The sequence below is a fragment of the Scyliorhinus canicula genome, chromosome 5 (assembly GCF_902713615.1).
Source record: "Scyliorhinus canicula chromosome 5, sScyCan1.1, whole genome shotgun sequence".
Classification (NCBI taxonomy): domain Eukaryota; kingdom Metazoa; phylum Chordata; class Chondrichthyes; order Carcharhiniformes; family Scyliorhinidae; genus Scyliorhinus; species Scyliorhinus canicula.
In genome coordinates this window covers 122446247-122463956 of record NC_052150.1, presented here as the reverse complement: position 1 = coordinate 122463956, position 17710 = coordinate 122446247, and the positions used below count along the sequence as shown (strand labels likewise).

The window sequence follows — 17710 nt, the reverse complement described above, 5'->3', positions numbered from 1 at the left end:
ACAGCTTCTTCCCTGCAGTTACCAGACTCCTAAATGACTCTCTTATGGACTGACCTCATTAACACTACACCCTGTATGCTTCATCCAATGCCGGTGCCTATGTAGTTACATTGTGTACCTTCTGTTCCCCTATTATGTATTTTCTTTTATTTCCTGTACATTCCATATACTTAAAGATTTGTTGAGCTGCTCACAGAAAAATACTTTTCACTGTACCTCAGTACACGTGACAATAAACAAATCCAATCCAATCCAAGAAACATCAAATCTGTTTCAAATACAAATGAATGGGACTAGTCAGTTCTCATCAAACACCCTCAACTTAATAACTGCCAAATCCATGGTTCAACTCTAGAATTACTCCATCCACCCATCCATTGTGCACTGGCATACAAGATGTGTCAGTGGGATCCACCAACACAGCAACTCCCAAGGCATCTGTGACATCTGGCCACCCTTAGTTAAGAAGCTCATTACCATCCATTCTACACAGTCAACCAATTAGCAGTAAGATTCTGCTCACATTCCCATCCTCCACTCTATATAACAACTCTTTCATCAGTTTCAGTCATTCCTCCAGGCGATGGGTAAAGTAAATTGCCGGAAATGTTGAGGCTTTACCAGTTCTTTAAAGAGCTTTTTTTAAAAGGTAAAAATGTCAATTTTCAAAAGCACATTTGACATGGTGTAACTGTTACACAACATTTTGGTTTCCCCATGCAGAATAACTGCTTGGATAGGTCAACAAAGGGCAAACAATGCCCTGAGCAGCATACCTAAGTCAGAAATTGTCTTTTGGAGAGGAATGAATGATGGATGGACAAAAAAATCAATGACATGTATCTCCAAGAGAGCACTTGCACAAAATACATTTTGCAGGTTATTTTTGCGACAGCAATTATTCTCCAAGTGACTCCAAACCACATTTATAGTCACAACATTCAGATTGACAATTCTCACCATAACTATGGAAGGTCAAATGTAAACTGAATTGAACTGTTAGTGCAATTGTCATTGAGCAAAGGATCACAGCATATTCCTGTCTCATCAACACAACCCTATTTGAAATACAATGTTAAACATCACCCAGTGAAAATAATTTCAAAAGAAGATTGTTACTCTGAGATTGGAGTCAAGGCTATACAGCATTTCCAGAGAATACCATAGGTTTTTGACATTAGTATTGGTCCTGCAGACCTTAGGAATAGCTAAACCAGAATAAATAGTCCATGTTGTACAAATAAGCATGTTACATTTTTAGTTTTGAATGAATTTTAATGCTACATTCCTCCTTCCCCATAATTAAAAGTGAATGTCTAAATCAGTGCAGGCAACGCTCTTTCCACTCAATTAATCTAATATGAAAGTTATTATTGTTAATCTCCTAATGCATAGTGACATACACAGTTCATTTTTCCAGGACTCACTTGTCATTTTTATGCAGTTTGATACTCATTACTCAGCGTGAGTTCTAATTGAATGGTTCAGTGGCAGATAAAATATTTGCATCAGACACGTTTTAGGCAATGACCATCTCTACTACGTGACAGCCTAACCACCTCCTATTACATTAAATGGCATTGCCACCATGAAGTCACCACCACCTACATCCTTGGGTCACATTTGACCAGAAACTCAACATGGCCCAACTAGATAAATGCTGCAGCTACGAGAGCAAGTAAGAGGCCTTTCTGCCACATAAAAGGCAGAAGTCAGGAGTGTGGTTTGATATTCTCCATATACCTGGATAGGGGCATCTGCAACAAAATAAACTTTCTGAACAGAGCAATTCACTTGATCAGTTCCTCGTCCCCCCTCCTTGGCGTCCCATGGCTACACTATCTATCTACATTTTAGATACAATGCAGCAAGCTGTCAAGGCTTCTTGGGCAAAACTCCCAGAACTGCAATCTCCAACACCTGGAAAGACAAGCCATCAGCACCAAGTTTCCCTCCAAGTTACACACCACCCTGACTGGATCATTTCAGTAGAAGAGTCATACCGATTGGAAAAGTCAATTCTGTTTCTCTCTCCACAGATGCTGGCAGACCTACTGCCTACAGCATTTTCTAATTGTATTGCTGAACATATCACCGATCCTGCAGTATGGCTGAGTCAAGCACTTGAGGACTCTCAAGGCAAGTGGGAATTGGCAATTTGGTACTGGGCAGCCCAAATTTAGAAAGGCAATAAAAAGTCAAGAATGTAACATCACAGTCGGTGAAACTGGGTCAAGGTTCAAGTGGAAGCCAACCGCACAAAGTCTGGGCTAAAGCAAAATAATGCAATATGTTTTATTAATTCCTACTCCTATCTTTGTGACCAATTCGAGTGCAAGATCGACAGTTAAAAGCCAACAACCTTCCTGGGTAATATTATTGAAACTTCGCCACCCCGCGTCCCTGCAGTAGGAGAATCGCCAAATGAACGTCCCATACGTACATGGTTGGAGTTAGCCAGAGTGCTGTAACTGCCGGACTCGTGGCAGTTCCTGAAATTTGCTGCACAAACGTCGCAGTGAAAGAGCTGGACGATCAGGCAGATCTGATCAATTGCACCCTCTGGAAACAGCTCACTGGGAACAGTCAGCGAGAACAAGCCCACACCGCCCCCTTTTGGTCCACCGTGGTACACCGCCCCTTTTTGGTCCACCGTGGTGTCCAGCTCGAGTTCCATCTCAATGGCAATCGCCACTCCTGCTTTTCTCAAAGCTTCAACTTTGCTCTTAAGAGTGGATTGGCATTGCTGTTGCTGCTTTGTTTTTACCTCATCTCCTCCTGAACCTTCCATTGTGATACCCAACGAAAGAGAAATGCGTCGGTCGGAACGATATATTTTTCTCTTTTTTTTTGAAAAGAAAAAGTACGGACTTTAACCAGCGCATTTTCTGGAACCATTTCAGGCCTTGTACCATATCAGTGCAGAGCACTTTTACCATCATTTATGTGTGGCATCATTGAAGATGGATGGTTCACCAAGAACTAGTCTTTAATGTATCTGCATCATTTTGTCAGTTTCAAATCAAGTACAAACCCATTTATTTTTAAAAGGGACACAATAAATCCAGCCCTGATTGTCACCTTGCAAACGAATATTGAGATGTTAAATTACTCCACATTAACTGGGCTACATATAATCATTATACATTAATTGGTGCAAAACACCATATCACTTTTCAGTTTTACAATATTCTTTCACTCAAAATGCATAATTGCTGTTTGTCCATGTAGTGCAGTGGCAATAATTTGACAAAACTATAAGAAATGGAGCGATTGTAAAATTCACAGCATGAGAATCACCACTTCGATTTAGTCTTTCATGGGATCTGGGTGTCATTGGCAAACCCAGCTTTTGTTGCCCATCCCTCATTGCCTTTGAACTGAGTGGCTTGCTCAGCCATTTCAGGGGGCACTTAAGATGTGGGTCTGGAGCCATATGTCAGCCAGACTGAATAAGGATTGTGGATTTTCTTCTCGAAAGAACATCAGTGAGCTAGATGGGTTTTTACAACAATGGGTGGCAGCTCATAGTCCCCATTACTGAGACTAGCTTTTTATTCCAGGTTTATTAATTTAATTTAAATTCCACAAGCTGCCTTATTGGGGTTGTAATATATTGTCTTTAATTAGGTGCGTTGGCATCAGGGTAAAACCATAAGGCATAGGAGTTGAAGTAGGCCACTTAGCCCATCGAGTCTGCTATATAAATATGTAGCACACATCAGGCAGGCAGTGATGAAGCAAAATCATCACCTCCCTATTGGCAATAGTTAGAGGCCTGATAAATGTTAGTGACTGTGGCTGATTTTCATTGGCTGCGCAGGCTGCCAGTCCTCAATGATGCTTACAGACAACTTGTCCATCCAGGGTAAGGATGGAATATCTGATCGGCCCTCTGCAGAGTTGAGCAGGAAGTCAAATGTTAAGGAGTGGCTGCCAGTGGCCGAGAAGATTCAGACTTCTCCTCCTCCACAAGCAATGTCATATTTGCAGTAACCCAGAGTGACCATTCGAGGATCAGGCTGCTCCACATCAAATACCACCAATTAGAGTGCCCTTGGCTCACACTCTGCACTTTGCCAGCTGATAATTGAGTTGGGTTCCTATTTTGACTAGGTTCCTGCCTGTTTTGGGTTTTAGTGTTAGTCACCAATTTAGAGGAAAATCAATTCACGTTGGCTGAGGCAGCCAGTAGGCAGTAGATTTATTTTTAGATGTTTGGCTGCTTACCAACCTGTTTTTCAAGCTAAATGAGACGGTGGGCAGACAAACATTTCCTCCCTCCGTCTCTCCAAACCAAACTAATGAGGAATGCCTCAGTGGAGACAAAAAGTAAAACATGGACACTGAAAACCTGAAACAAAAACAAAATGGTGGAAACACTCAACACAGCGACTGTGGAGAGAACAAATATATTAATCTTTGGTAGTGCAAACCTTTCATCAAAGCAAAGTCCCCAAGTCATATTTCCATTTGCCTGAGCATGCAGCCCCTCTCTCTGTACAGACTTGTGTAAGCTTAAAGAGTTTATGTGCAAGCCGGAATTGGCCAGAAAGTTACCCCACTAAAACTGTTAAGCGTATCAGCCATTGTTTTAATCCTGGAAATAATGTTAATTTAAGCACAGACTCAAATTCTAATCCTACTTTATTTATAGCCTTCAAAAGAATTTTAATTCAAGTATGATCTTTTGTTCATGAATTCTATTCGCACCTTGCTTTAGATTTTGCCTTGGAAACAAATACACAAAACCTAATTTCAGTTCCCCAATTTTTCATGATATAGAATTTACGGATATTTTTGAAAATGTATTTTTAACCTCATAACTTGTTTCCGTGCTGAAAATTATATTTGCACAAACTGGTCTATGATCAATGTGTATCCTCCACACAAGCCTCCTCTCACCCTAATGCAAACATTTTGTATTTGGAAATCTGCAATTAAAACACAAAATACTGGAAATATGCAGCAGGACAGGCAGCTGCTGTGGAAAGGTGACCTTTTTCAAAAATGTAGTATTGGAATGGCAATGCTTTGCATTCACATCAATCTCCAATTCCCAGTGACATTAAAGATGGGTGTGTAAACAGGGTAAAGAGCAGCTGGTAAATCTAGTTATCCAATCTGACACAGAGATTTCAAACTCAAACTGAAGATCATAGATCGTAATACAAATGCACTCTCCAATACTTCAGAACCCCAAATTAAAGTTCATGTTACCAAGAAAAGAAATGTGAAATTCCCCGATTCACTTTTCACTCTTTTATCCCAAATGGGTATGGAATCATTGCAAAAGCCAAAAACAAATTGAGTTCATTCTTCTGCATAGCAAACACTGTGAAATTCAGATTGGGGCCTGTAGATGAGTAGTGAGCCTATCAGCAGCAAACACAGGGCAGGATCAGGCTATCATTGAGGATCAGAGAACACCAGCAGCTGTGTATTTGTGGAGATAGAAAGGAAAACTGTGGGGTATGGGGTGCCACGGCCTGCTCTGTCCCACTTCCCCCCCCCCCACCCCCCTCCCCACTGGGCTGTCTCCCCATTTCCCATGGGATTTCTTCCCACATTCCCTCCTGGGCTCCCTCTCTGCTTCAAACCAGGCTCTCCCACTCACCCCCCGAGTTTCTCCCGGCTCCCCCCGGGCTCTTTCCCTGCATCCCCCCTGTGCTCACCCCGTTTTCACCTGGGCTCTCCCCCTGTCCTCTCCCAGATTCTCTCCCCGCATCCCACCCTCCCCGGGCTCTCCCCCGGACTCTCTATCCCCACATCCCACCCTCCCCGGGCTCTCCCCCGGACGCTCTCTCCCCACATCCCACCCTCCCCGGGCTCTCCCCCGGACGCTCTCTCCCCACATCCCACCCTCCCCGGGCTCTCCCCCGGACTCTCTCTCCCCACATCCCACCCTCCCTGAGCTCTCCCCCAGACTCTCTCTCCCCACATCCCACCCTCCCCGGGCTCTCTCCCTGCATCCCCCCCCCCCCCCTCCGTACTCTCTCTCCCCGCATCCCACCCTCCCCGGGCTCTCCCCCTCCCCTACCCTGGGCTCTCTCCCCACTTCCCCGTGGACTCTCTCCCTGATTCCCCCTTGGGCTCTCTCCCTATTTATCCCCAGAGCTGTCTCCTCATTTATCCCCTGAGCTCTCTCTCCCACCCCACTTTCGCTGGGCTTTTTACCCGCTACCCCTGGGCTTTCTCCCTCCTTTCTCCGGGCTCTCTGCACATCCCCTAGCTCCCCCCACATTTCCCCTGCTTTCTCCCTTTTCCTCGAGCTGGTGCTACTTTCCCATGCTCTCTCCCTGCTTCCCTGGAACACACCGCATTTCCCCAACTCCCATTGCTTTCCCACACCCTTGCAGTGCACCCAACTGTGGACAAATACCAGGCCTCAAACCTTGCTCCAGGTCTCCCTTCCCCTTGCCTCACACCTCCTTCCCCACTGATTTTGTGAGTGAGGGTGAATCGGTGAGTGTGAGTATTGGTGTGGCTGTTGCTGTGGGTGGGTAAGCGAGGGTGGGTGTGTAGGCTGGATTCTCTACACCTTCACGCCGAAATCGCGGCCGGCGCAGGGGTGGAGAATCCATGATGCAAGAAATCAGGATCGGTGCCAGTTCACCGATTCTGTGGGCCCCGAAAAGCAGCGTACTCGGGGAATACGCTGCGCTGCCTGGAACCTGCCTGGGGCCATTGCCAGAGGCCCGCTCAGACATTCCTGCCCCCGACTGGCCGAAGTCGCAATGGCGTGGAACTAATGTGCTCCAGCTGGCCGGGATACTCGCGTGGCGGCTGCCCTGGTCGGGGGTGGATGGATTAGAGGCCAGGGGGTGCCTTATAGGCGGCCAGGGAATGCCTGTACAGGCATTGAGGGTCGGGCGCGCGGCCGATCGGGGTGTCTCTTTTGTGGGTCTAGCTCTGCGGTCCGAGTCAGCCAATGGCACGGCGCGGTCGCTGGAGGCCGTTGCCCTGCGCATGCGCAGCCTCAGAGCCGGAAGTGCGGGGGTCCATATCTGCAGAAAAAGCTACGAGATTTACTCTGGGTCCCTGCTAGCACCCTGCAGGGCTGGGAATTCGTGTTCCTTTGATCCAGGTTTTTCAGGAGTAAAACTCTACCGTTTTGACGCTGGCGTGGGGACATAGTCCCAATAATGGAGAATCCAGCCCAGTATCCTTGAACCATGCAAAAGGTTGATTTTCACCTGCTGAATCATGATCCAGTTTGTCTTTGTAGAACTGGAACATTGAACACCCATCCATATGGATAATTGACATCAGTTTCACTGTGAACGTCCAAATCAGATACTTGTCTGACCTAATGTCTATGGTTATTACCCATCCAAACACAGGACTGGCCTTTCTTGTAATGCGAACTGTAAATCTGTCTGAGAGGGATGAATGTGTGTGTGTGTGTTTTGCGAGAGAGAGAGAGACAGAGGTGAGTATGTTTGTGATGGGATGAGTGTGTGTGTGTGAGAGAGGTGAGTGTGTGTGAGAGAGATGTGAGTCTGTGTGAGAGAGGGGTGAGTGTGTGTGTATGAGTGAGAGAGAGAAATGTGAGCATGCATGTGAGGGGGTGAGTGTGTGCGCACATGTGAGAGATGAGTGGGTGTGAGAGAGAGAGAAGGTGAGTGGGTGTGTGAGAGAGAGAAGGTGAGTGAATGTGTGTGAGAGAGAGAAGGTGAGTGGGTGCGTGTGAGAGACATGAGTCTGTGTGTGAGAAAGAGGCCTGTGTGCTTATGAGAGAAAGGTGAGTATATGTGTGAGAGGGTGAGAGAGAGAGAGGTGAGTGTGCATGTGAGATAGAGAGAGAGAGGTGAGTTTGTGTGTATGTGAGAGAAAGGTGAGTGTGTTTGTCTGCGTGTGAGAGAGATGAGGGAGTGTGTGAGAGGGGTGAGCGTGCATCTGAGATAGAGAGAGAGACCTGAGTTTCTGTATTTGAGATGGGTGAGTGTGGATGAGAGAGAGCTGAGTGTGTATGAGAGAGAGGGGAATGTATGTGTGTGTGAGAGAGAGGTGAATGTGGTCAAGAGGGAGGTGATGTGTGTGTGTGAGAGAGAGAGAGGGCAGCACTGTAAGCCCTGCTGCCTCAAGGCGCCGAGGTCCCAGGTTCGATACCGGCTCTGGGCCACTGTCCGTGTGGAGTTTGCACATTCTCCCCGTGTTTGCGTGGGTTTCGCCCCCACAACACAAAAATGTGCCAGGTAGGTGGATTGCCCACACTAAATTGCCCCTTAATTGGAAAAAAATAATTGGGTAGTCTAAATTTTTTTTAAAGTGTGAGAGACAGAGGTGAGTGTACATGTGTGAGAGTGAGGTGAGTGTGTGTGAGAGGGAAGTGATGTTTGTGTGTGAGAGAGAGGTGATGTGTGTGTGTGTGAGAGAGAAAGGTGAGTGTGTGTGAGAGAGAGAGAGAGGTGAATGTGTGTGAGAGGGAGGTGAATGTGTGAGAGAGGGGGAATGTGTGTGTAAGACATGGGAGTGTGTGTGTGTGAGGGGTGAGTGAGTGCATGTGAGAGAGTGAAGGTGAGTGTGTGTGAGAGGTGTATGTATGAAGGAGAAAGAGAGAGGGGTGAATGTGTGTAAGAAAGGTGAGTGTGTGTGTCTCTGTGAGGGGGGGAAAGAGAGAAGGATGAGAGTGTGAGTGAGTGTGAGGGGTGAGTTTGCATGTGTGAGAGAGTGTGTCTGCTTGGGGGTGAGTGTGTGAGGGATGAATATGAGTGGGGTGAGAGCACCTGCATGTGTGCAAGAGGATTGAGTGTATGTGTGTGCATGAGAGGGGTGAGTATGTGGTTTATTAAAAAATTTAGAGTACCCAATTATTTTTTCCAATTAAGAGGCAATTTAGCTTAGCCAATTCACCCAACCTGCACATCTTTGGGTTGTGGGGGTGAAACCCATGCAGACACGAGGAGAATTTGCAAACTCCAGACGGGCAGTGACCCGAGGCCAGGTTTGAACCGGCTCCTCACCGCCGTAAGCAACAGTGCTAACCATTGTGTCACCGTACCGCCCTCTAGGGGTGAGTATGTATGAGAGAGGGATGAGCGTATGTGAGGACTGAGTGTGTATGTGAGTGTGTGAAGGGTGAATGTATGTGTGTGTGTACAAGAGGTGAGTGTATGTGTGAGCGAGTGAATATGTGTGTGTGTGTGAGAGAGTGTGTGAGAGATGAGTCTGTATGTGTGCGTGTGTGTGTGAGAGAGGCATGAGAATGTATGTGTGTACATGTGTGTGAGAGATGTGAATGTAAATGTAAGTGTGTGTGAGGGTGTGAGGGATGAGTGGGTGTGAGGGTTGAGTGTGTGTGTGTGTGAGAACGTGTGTGTGTGAGAAAGTGTGTGTGTGTGAGATGAGTGTTTGTGTGTGAGAGGGGGGGTTGAGAATGTGTGTACATGTGTGAGAGAGATGTAAGTGTATGTGTGTGTGAGAGGAATGAGTGTGCGTGAGGGTTGAGTGTGTGTGTGTGAGATGAGTGTGTGTGTGAGAGAGAAGGGTGAGAATGTATTTGTGTACATGTGTGAGAGACGTGGATGAGTGTGTGAGGGTTGAGTGTGTGCATGTGTGTCTGAGAAGGGTGCATGTGTGTGTGTTTGAGATGGATGAGCGTGTGTGTGTAAGGGATGAATGTATGTGTGTGTGAGAGGGGTGAATGTGTGTATGTGTGAGGTGGAGTGTGTGAGAGGGGTAAGATTATGTGTGTGGGAGAGGGGATGAGTGCGTGTGTGCATGAGAGAGGGGTAAGTGTGTGTGCGAGGGAAAAAGGGCTGTGTATGTGTGTGTGTGAAAGAGAGGGGTAAGTGTGTATCTGTGTGTGAGAGACAGAGAGTTGTGTTTGCATGTGTCAGAGGAATGAGCACGTGAGTGTGTAAGATAGGTGTGAGTGTGTGTGGGAGAATGGGCTGAAGGGGTGAGTGTGTGTGGTATGTGTGTGAAAGGGGTGAGAATGCATGTGTGACAGAGGGTGAGTTTGTGTGTGAGAGGGATGAGTGTGTGAGATAGAGGAGGATGAGTGTGATGTTTGAGGGGTGAGTGTGTGTATGTGTGCATGTGTAAGAGAGAGGTGAGTTTGTACATGTGTGTGAAGGGCGAGTGTGTGTGTGTGAGGGGGTGAGTGTGTGAATGGGAGGTTAAGTGTGTGAATGGGAGGGGTGAGTATGTGCGTGGGAGGGTGAGTATGTGCGTGGGAGGGTGAGTATGTGCGTGGGAGGGTGAGTGTGTGCATGGGAGGGTGAGTGGCTGCATGGGAGGGTGAGTGTGTGTGGGAGAGGTGAGTTTGTAAGTGGGAGTGGTGAGTTTGTAAGTGGGAGGGGTGAGTGTGTGTGAGTGGGAGGGTGAGTGTGTGAGTGGGGGGGTGAGTTGGGGAGGTGTGAGTGTGTGCGGGCTGAGAGGCAGGGACATGTGAGTGTGTCTGGCTCACTCTCAGTCTCAGGGTTTGCATTCACCCTCACTCCCACACACTATCGCCCATTTACACAGTTGGTGATGGTGAGTGAATGAGTACCGAGACTGGGAGTGAGCTGGACACACACACTTTCACCCTTCTACACAAGAATGATCATCTTTATTTATTACTCCTTTTTGAATTATCAATTTATTGTTTTGACATTTTCTTAGCTCAGCAAGTTGTTTCTTTTCATATGTCAGCTATTTAAAAATACTGAATGTTTAATGTGTGAAGCCTCGTCTTTCTGAAGCTGCTCATCAGCGCCATGGGTGAGAAAAAATTAAAGCCCCCCACCTCGCAAAAAGCTTCAGCAGGCCTGTAATAGAGGGACTGGTGTTGAATTTTTTGGATGGTTGCAATAAAAAAAATTAAGTCTTTAGAAACTGCAAAGGTAAATGATAAATTGGGGGTACCGGCTATTAAATGGCAAATGGAAAGCAATGTAAAATGATGTATTTGACAAAATAAGAGCAGCAATTATTATACTCAGAATGGAAATATACTCCACGCTAGAAAAGGACTGAGAGATTTTGGGGTACAGGTTCACAGAACATTAAAGGCAGCAAATCAGGTTAATGGCCTCTAAATACAAGCTGATGGTTTCCCAGGTTCGATCACAAGAGGCATAGAATAATAAGATCTCAGTTAGAGTACTTGGGGCAGTAATGGTCACAGCGCATGAGGAAGGATATTGAGGCTCGAGAGAGTAGAATGCAGATTCACTGGAGTATGTGGGATGAAGAAATAGAATTACAAAGGAAGACTTGAAAATTGAGCTATTGTTGTTAACACAATGCTAATTGCAGGGTGATATGATACCATTGTTAAAAATTATGAAAGGATGGAAAATGGGAAATAGGAGCTAACGGTTTCCAACTTTTTTAATGGAAAACAATTAAACTAAATTAAACAAACTGAGGGACAAATTAAAAGGAATAGCCCGTTAAAGGGATACGGCCTTAAACAAAACAAAGATCAAATGAAACTTAAAATATCAAACTAAAATGTGATTAAAAGAGTCACTGAAGTACCCCAGACCCTGCGGCACCAACCGGGTATGAAAGGCCTCGATGGTGCCAGTGGACACTGAATTCTCTTTCTCCAGGGGCACCCAGCCGCGAATGTAGCCACAGAAAAGGGGCAGACAGTCAGGTCGGATGATTGCCTTCGTCTTTCGCTGTATGAGCATGCTGATGACAAGTTTGGCCAGGCCTAGGAACAGGTTCATAGGAAGGTCCTCTTCCCTCCCTGTCCTCCCCCTCCTCACTGGGTGCCCGTAAATCAGGCAGGAGTGTGGGGCTGAAGGGCAAACTAGCCTGTAATAAAAGTTTTTCAAAAACAAAGAAGGGGTGAGCCTAAAACACTGCAAACTGTTTCCAATCATTAAGGGTTCTAGATCAAGCAGTCACAGAAATAAGATGAAACATAAAAGATTCAGAAGACAGTGCACAAGAAACATCTTTAGTGAGGATATGGGTCTGAAAGTCATCAAGTCAACAGATTTCTATCCACCTGTCATGCTATTCCAATATTTTTTCTGATTTGTTGATTTTCTTCAGTTATTTCTGGTATCACTCACTATGAAACGTTATTTTCAGCCTGACAGCATCATATTCCTTCATTTAGCTAACACAACGGGCCGGATTCTCCGGTCACCGACACTGCAACTGCGTTCGGCCATTGGCCGCGGAATACCCGTTTCCGACCAAATCGGGGGCGCCGCCGCTTTTGCAGAGCTCTGCCCCCTCCAAACGCGCGCCATACCGACGGCCTCAGGACATTGCCTGAGCCCCCCCAATGCTCCACCCCTGACCGGATGAGTTCCCCACAGCATCAGTCGAGTGTGTTATCATCCGTCGGGAATTCGGCATGGCAGTTGCGGACTCAGTCCAGCGCCACCAGTTGGGAGAGGTCCAATCCGTGGGCATGGGGGACTTTGTTAGGGGCTGGGGGTACGGTTGGGGGGTGGTCCGGTGCTCACGATCCAGCCGAAGGGGGGGGGGTGGTACTATTTTGCAGGCCGGGTCCGCGATCAGCTGGCGCCATATTGCATGGCACGGCCGCTGCAGGCCAGCACCGTGCGCATGCGCGGCCATGGACCAAGCAATTCTCCGGGCCATATCGGCAGCTGGAGTCGGGTGCTCCATGCTGCTCAGCTGCTAGCCCCCAGCCAAAAGGAGGATCGGTGGGCGTTTTACACCAAATGTCCGGTTGTAAAACGCCACCGTTCCCACGTCAGCGTGGAGACATTGCCTCAAAATTGGAGAATTCAGCCCAATATGTTGGATGTTAGGACAGGACATCTGAGAATATGTTAATAATTGGAAGGCATCCCCAAAACAGCTAAATTTAACAATCTATTCCTTCGAAACTTCAGACCTGCTTGGTTCGATTGCTGAATCTATCACAGAACCCTAACTTAAACCCAAACTTATCTTTCTTTCAAAGTACAACAGTCACAAGTTCTCACCAGTGTCAGCCAATTTGATTCACTCCATGTGATAGCAAGCAATGGCTGAAGGCATTGGATACCGATAGTGCTACCAGCCCTGACAAACATCTTGGCTGGAATACTGTAGACCTGCACTCCAGAATTGGTGCTGCAGCTACAATGCTGGTATCTACTTGACCATGTGGAAAATTTCCAAGGTATGTCCTTTTCACAAAAAGTAGCGCAAACCCAACCCAGCCGGTTACCACTCCATCAGTCTCAATCATCAGCAAAGCATTGGCCGGTGTCATGGACAATGTTATCAAGCGGCACTCGTTCAGAACAATTTTGCTTACTCTCTGACGCTCAGTTTGGATTCCAGGAAGATCACACAGCTCTTGACCTCATTACAGCATTGGTCTAAAAATGTGACAAGAGCTGAAATAAGAGTGACTGCCCTTGACACCAAGATAGCATTTGACCGAGAGTGGCATCAAGGAGCCCTAGCAAAGCTGGAATCAATGGGAATCCGGAGAAAACTTTAGAATAGCAAACCTAGCACAAAAGGACAAATGTTGTGGTTGTTTGAAGTCAATGATCTCAGTCCGAGGACATCACTGCAGAGGCCCCACAGGCTAGTGGCCTAGGCCTGACCATCTTCAATTGTTCCATCAATGGGCTTCCCTCCAAATGACGGTCAGGAGTGGGGATGTTTGCTGATAATCACAGTACCATTCACAATTCCTCTGACAAATAGTGTACATGTCACACAAGGCAATGGTCATCTCCAACATAGATTCGATGTTAGGATATAATTGTTTACATAGTATGTGTGGACTTCTGGAAGGAGTTATCACGAAAATGGACAATGCTCCAAATCAGAATAACGGGAACTGTGATAATTAACCCAATAAAATCAAATTCACAGCTTTAAACTGGTGAATGAAGATAAACGAACAATCGTGGGGAATTCCAATGTATTAAACAACTTATGCCACAAACAGTGTGGCTGACTTTGCTGAGACTTTATGAAGTCCCAGAACGGCGCTAGTTTGGACCATGGTTTGTTTGTTTTTTGCATATAAAACGTGAACATTTGTAAATATATTTGCATTCAGCCATGAAATACCTAAAAAGCCCAGTTTCCCCAGAGCTTGGTACTGCTGAAGGCCTTCGATTCATTTCCCTCCGGCATGGGCGTCTGGCTTTATAGCAAATCTAATCATCTCAGATTGGCATTGTGCACCCAGATAGGTGGCCGCGCAGCATAGTTTCAGCAAATAGCATCAGTTAATTTACAAACGTTCTCTTTGCATTAATGTTGGGGAAATCATCGAGAGCTGTTGCAATTTTAGTTGAGTTAGACATCGCCTCTTAATATGCAATATAGGTGTGGTTTGCATACTTCAATATCATGAAATATGTGTTAACAAAACCCCCATCTGCACTGTGAGCGCTCCCCTTATCTGCAGTTTGCATTTCCAGAGCTGTCTTGTTATTCGTCCAGAATTTGATGCATCAGTAATTAACCTTATTATCCTGATAGGCAGGCTGTGGAAAGGTTCGTCCGCGGAACTGCTCCAGATATCAGCAATAATATAAGTTTACTTCCTCCATGCGCTATAACAACTCGGAATTACCTGGGGTGGATTTAAAAATAAAGCTTCTTGCTGCGTTTTTGCAACCTGGTTAAATGGAAATAAATCACTTTGCTCTACAATATGGAATCACGTCCCCTCCCCAATATGCACCAGCGGAAGTTCATGGACAAGTTTGGAAACCTGTCAGATGCTTGGTTGTGATTTACCGCTGAATCCAGAATCAGTCGGACAAATAAACCAAGAGGGCAAATATCAGCTCATTGCCGGGTAGAAATAGTGTCCACACTTGGAGTCCATTTTCAATCTAAAGGTCCTCACAGACTAGACACAAACCATTGCCACCCCACCTACAATGCAAACCGTGTAACTCTGAGATCAGACTTTGACGAGATAAAGGAAGGTGCAAATACATGTTTAACTTCCAACCTATTTTGCGATGGACAAAGTTTCCAATTTGAACGCGGGCTTCAATATTCGGTCCCCTCGCCATCAGATTTATTTTTATTCTTCCCCGGCATTTCGACCACATCCTTGGAAAAAAGCTGACTTTATAAAGAGCATGCTATCTAAAGGGGGGCACAGGCTGCCAATGAATGGGGACATTTCGTTATCGTAACAAGTATTATTGGGAGAAAAATGCAGTTCAGACATTCTGTTTTTCTGGAGGAAAACTTCTGGCACACATTGCTCCCCGTGATTGTACATATTTGCTTCCCGATGATAAAGTGTTCAGACATCCTGCACACAGGCAAAACGCACAGGGCTCCCACTTCAGATGTGGTGTGAACGAATTCAATAGCCGCTTGTATTGGGTCAGGAGGAGTTGGGAATCTGCGGGTTTGAGCAGGACAGCAGTGTACACAGTGCGCTCAGATACTGACTGACCTCTTTCAGTAACTGCCCGAGTTTCATTGCTCGCTGCTATATTTCTGCCTGTCCTGCCTGAAAGACAGCAGCTATTTCTTTTTACTCGTTTTCTGATCTGGTCCGAGTTTCCCCCCCAGTGTATAGAAAACCCGTGGCAATCCTCTGCTGTAGCGACCAGTGTGGCCCGAATCCACTCCAGCTTCACTCTCACTGCCCCATTCGAGAAAAGAAACCTCAGAAAGCACCGCGATCTCACCGGGACTGAGCAGAATCTCCCTCTGTGCCTGTGCCTGCCCCCCCCCCCCCCCAACTGATTAACACTTTACATCATTACAAGAAGAAACTTTTAAGAAACGGAGATTCAATACCTATTGGATCCTTGCTGTGAAGATGCTCCGAGTTGTGACAGCTCTTCAAATGGAATGAAAGCTATATGATTGAGATTGCATCTTTCTCTCGCTCCTTCTTCTCCCCACAGAGGTAGAAATCCCAAATGATGTGAATGTTCCCTCGCGGAATGAATAAGAAGGGGTGGCTGCAAGTCGGTGTTCCGTGATTCCTGTAATTCCAATCGCATTAGCGATATTAGCTACTTCCCCCTCATGCTCTTTCCTCTCGTTTCAGGGTCGCCACCTTCCATCCAATTGGGTGCCCCGCTCTGTGAAGAGGCTGATCTGTGACTGGAGCTTCCCCCGGCTCCTTGCAGAATGTGGCTGATCCTCTCCCCAGTCTGACTGCAATCCGCTCACCCACCAGCCCGCCAGCCAGAACTGGAACACTTTTACATTCACATGGGGGGGGGGGGGGGTTCCTCTTGTCATCAGCTGCTGCCCGGCTCCAGTACTGCTCCTGGAGAAATTCCCGCTTTCTGGCAATGGCCGCTAAGCCAGTAACGATGCAGAGCTGTTCGAAAGGAAACTGGAGCCCAATATATAGATTTTCATTCCTGAGCTGCAAGTGCTGGGATCCGCATAATACAATCGTGCTGATCTGTAAATGTGAACCCAATTACACGAATACTTTCAAAGGATGGCGAAGAATCGCGTCGGTGTTTAGCTATTCGGGACACGGGTTTAGATTCGGTGCAATTGAGAAGCTTAGGGCAGTTTGAAGAACTTAATCGAGCCTTTATAGATTATCTGGAAGAGTGCGCTGCAAATCCTCTCCCTTCATGGATGTCGCAGACTCCAATGGTTACCAAGTGTTGTATGTTTCAGAAAGTTCGACTTCAATGGAGCGATCAGTACCAGGACCCAAACATGTGTTTTTAGTGAATATATAAGCCATATTTTAAACAAGTGTATTCAGTATAAATCAGGGCCAGACATATTTCAATCCTGCCCTAATTTTGTTCCTGGCGATATTTAAACGTGGCACCATTCCCCCTGGATGTTTCACAGACTTACATTGAACAAATTAAATTCCTGTACCTCACTGACACCTGAACAACTGGCAAGCTCTCCAAGTCTACTATCAAAGCACAATTCTTCACACTGTCTAAAACACTATTTGGATGATATTTCGAAGGAATTTTTTCCCCTACTTTTCCACAGGTGATGTGCAAGATGTGCATTGTGGATAGCACAATGGCTTCACAGCTCCAGGGTCCCAGGTTCGATTCTGGCTTGGGTCACTGTCTGTGCGGAGTCTGCACATCCTCCCCATGTGTGCGTGGGTTTCCTCCGGGTGCTCCGGTTTCCTCCCACAGTCCAAGGATGTGCAGGTTAGGTAGATTGGCTATGATAAATTGCCCTTAGTGTCCAAGATTGCCTTTAGTGTTGGGTGGGGTTACTGTGTTATTGGGATAGGGGGAAGTGTTGACCTTGGGTAGGGTGCTCTTTCCAAGAGCTGGCGCAGACTCGATGGGCCGAATGGCCTCCTCTGTAAATTCTATATAAGAGGAGAGCTGCCTTTGTGTTTCACTTTTACTTGCGCCGTGGGTTCTCAGATGCAGGTCAGCTACTGGCCCGATAATCAGATGGCAGCTTTGGTTTGTTGGGATTATGGTGAATGGAGAAAGTGCACGAGATGCAACAACTTGCAAGAGAGCAGTTTCTCTGGTGCTATCACAACAATCAATAGCCCAAGCACTCGAGAACCCACCCCAATGACAGCCAAGCATGGAGGGAAGCTCACCCAGATGGAATCCCAACTCAAATTCTGAAACATGGCAGAGGAACATGCCTGGCACAGCTACACAACCTAATATACCTCTGGGAAGAAGACAGCAAGCTGAGGTATTCCAGGGGCACTGTGATCATCACTAAATTCAAGAAGGGAGGCAAGTTCAACTGCAGTAACTACAGAGGAATCTTCCTGCGGCCTGTCACAGGGAACCATTGCATGAATTCTCCTCAACCACCTCCCCAG

At 46.5% G+C, this 17710-nt stretch overlaps 1 protein-coding gene across 1 annotated transcript in view; it reads right to left on the bottom strand.

Annotated features, from left to right (window-relative positions):
* The window catches only part of calcr (calcitonin receptor), a 444237-nt gene extending 427839 nt beyond the window's left edge, over nt 1-16398 (bottom strand). Inside the window, 1 exon segment of the mRNA XM_038797577.1 lies at nt 15709-16398. The gene's annotated coding sequence lies outside the window, so the exon portion shown is untranslated.
* Between the last annotated feature and the right edge of the window lie 1312 nt (nt 16399-17710).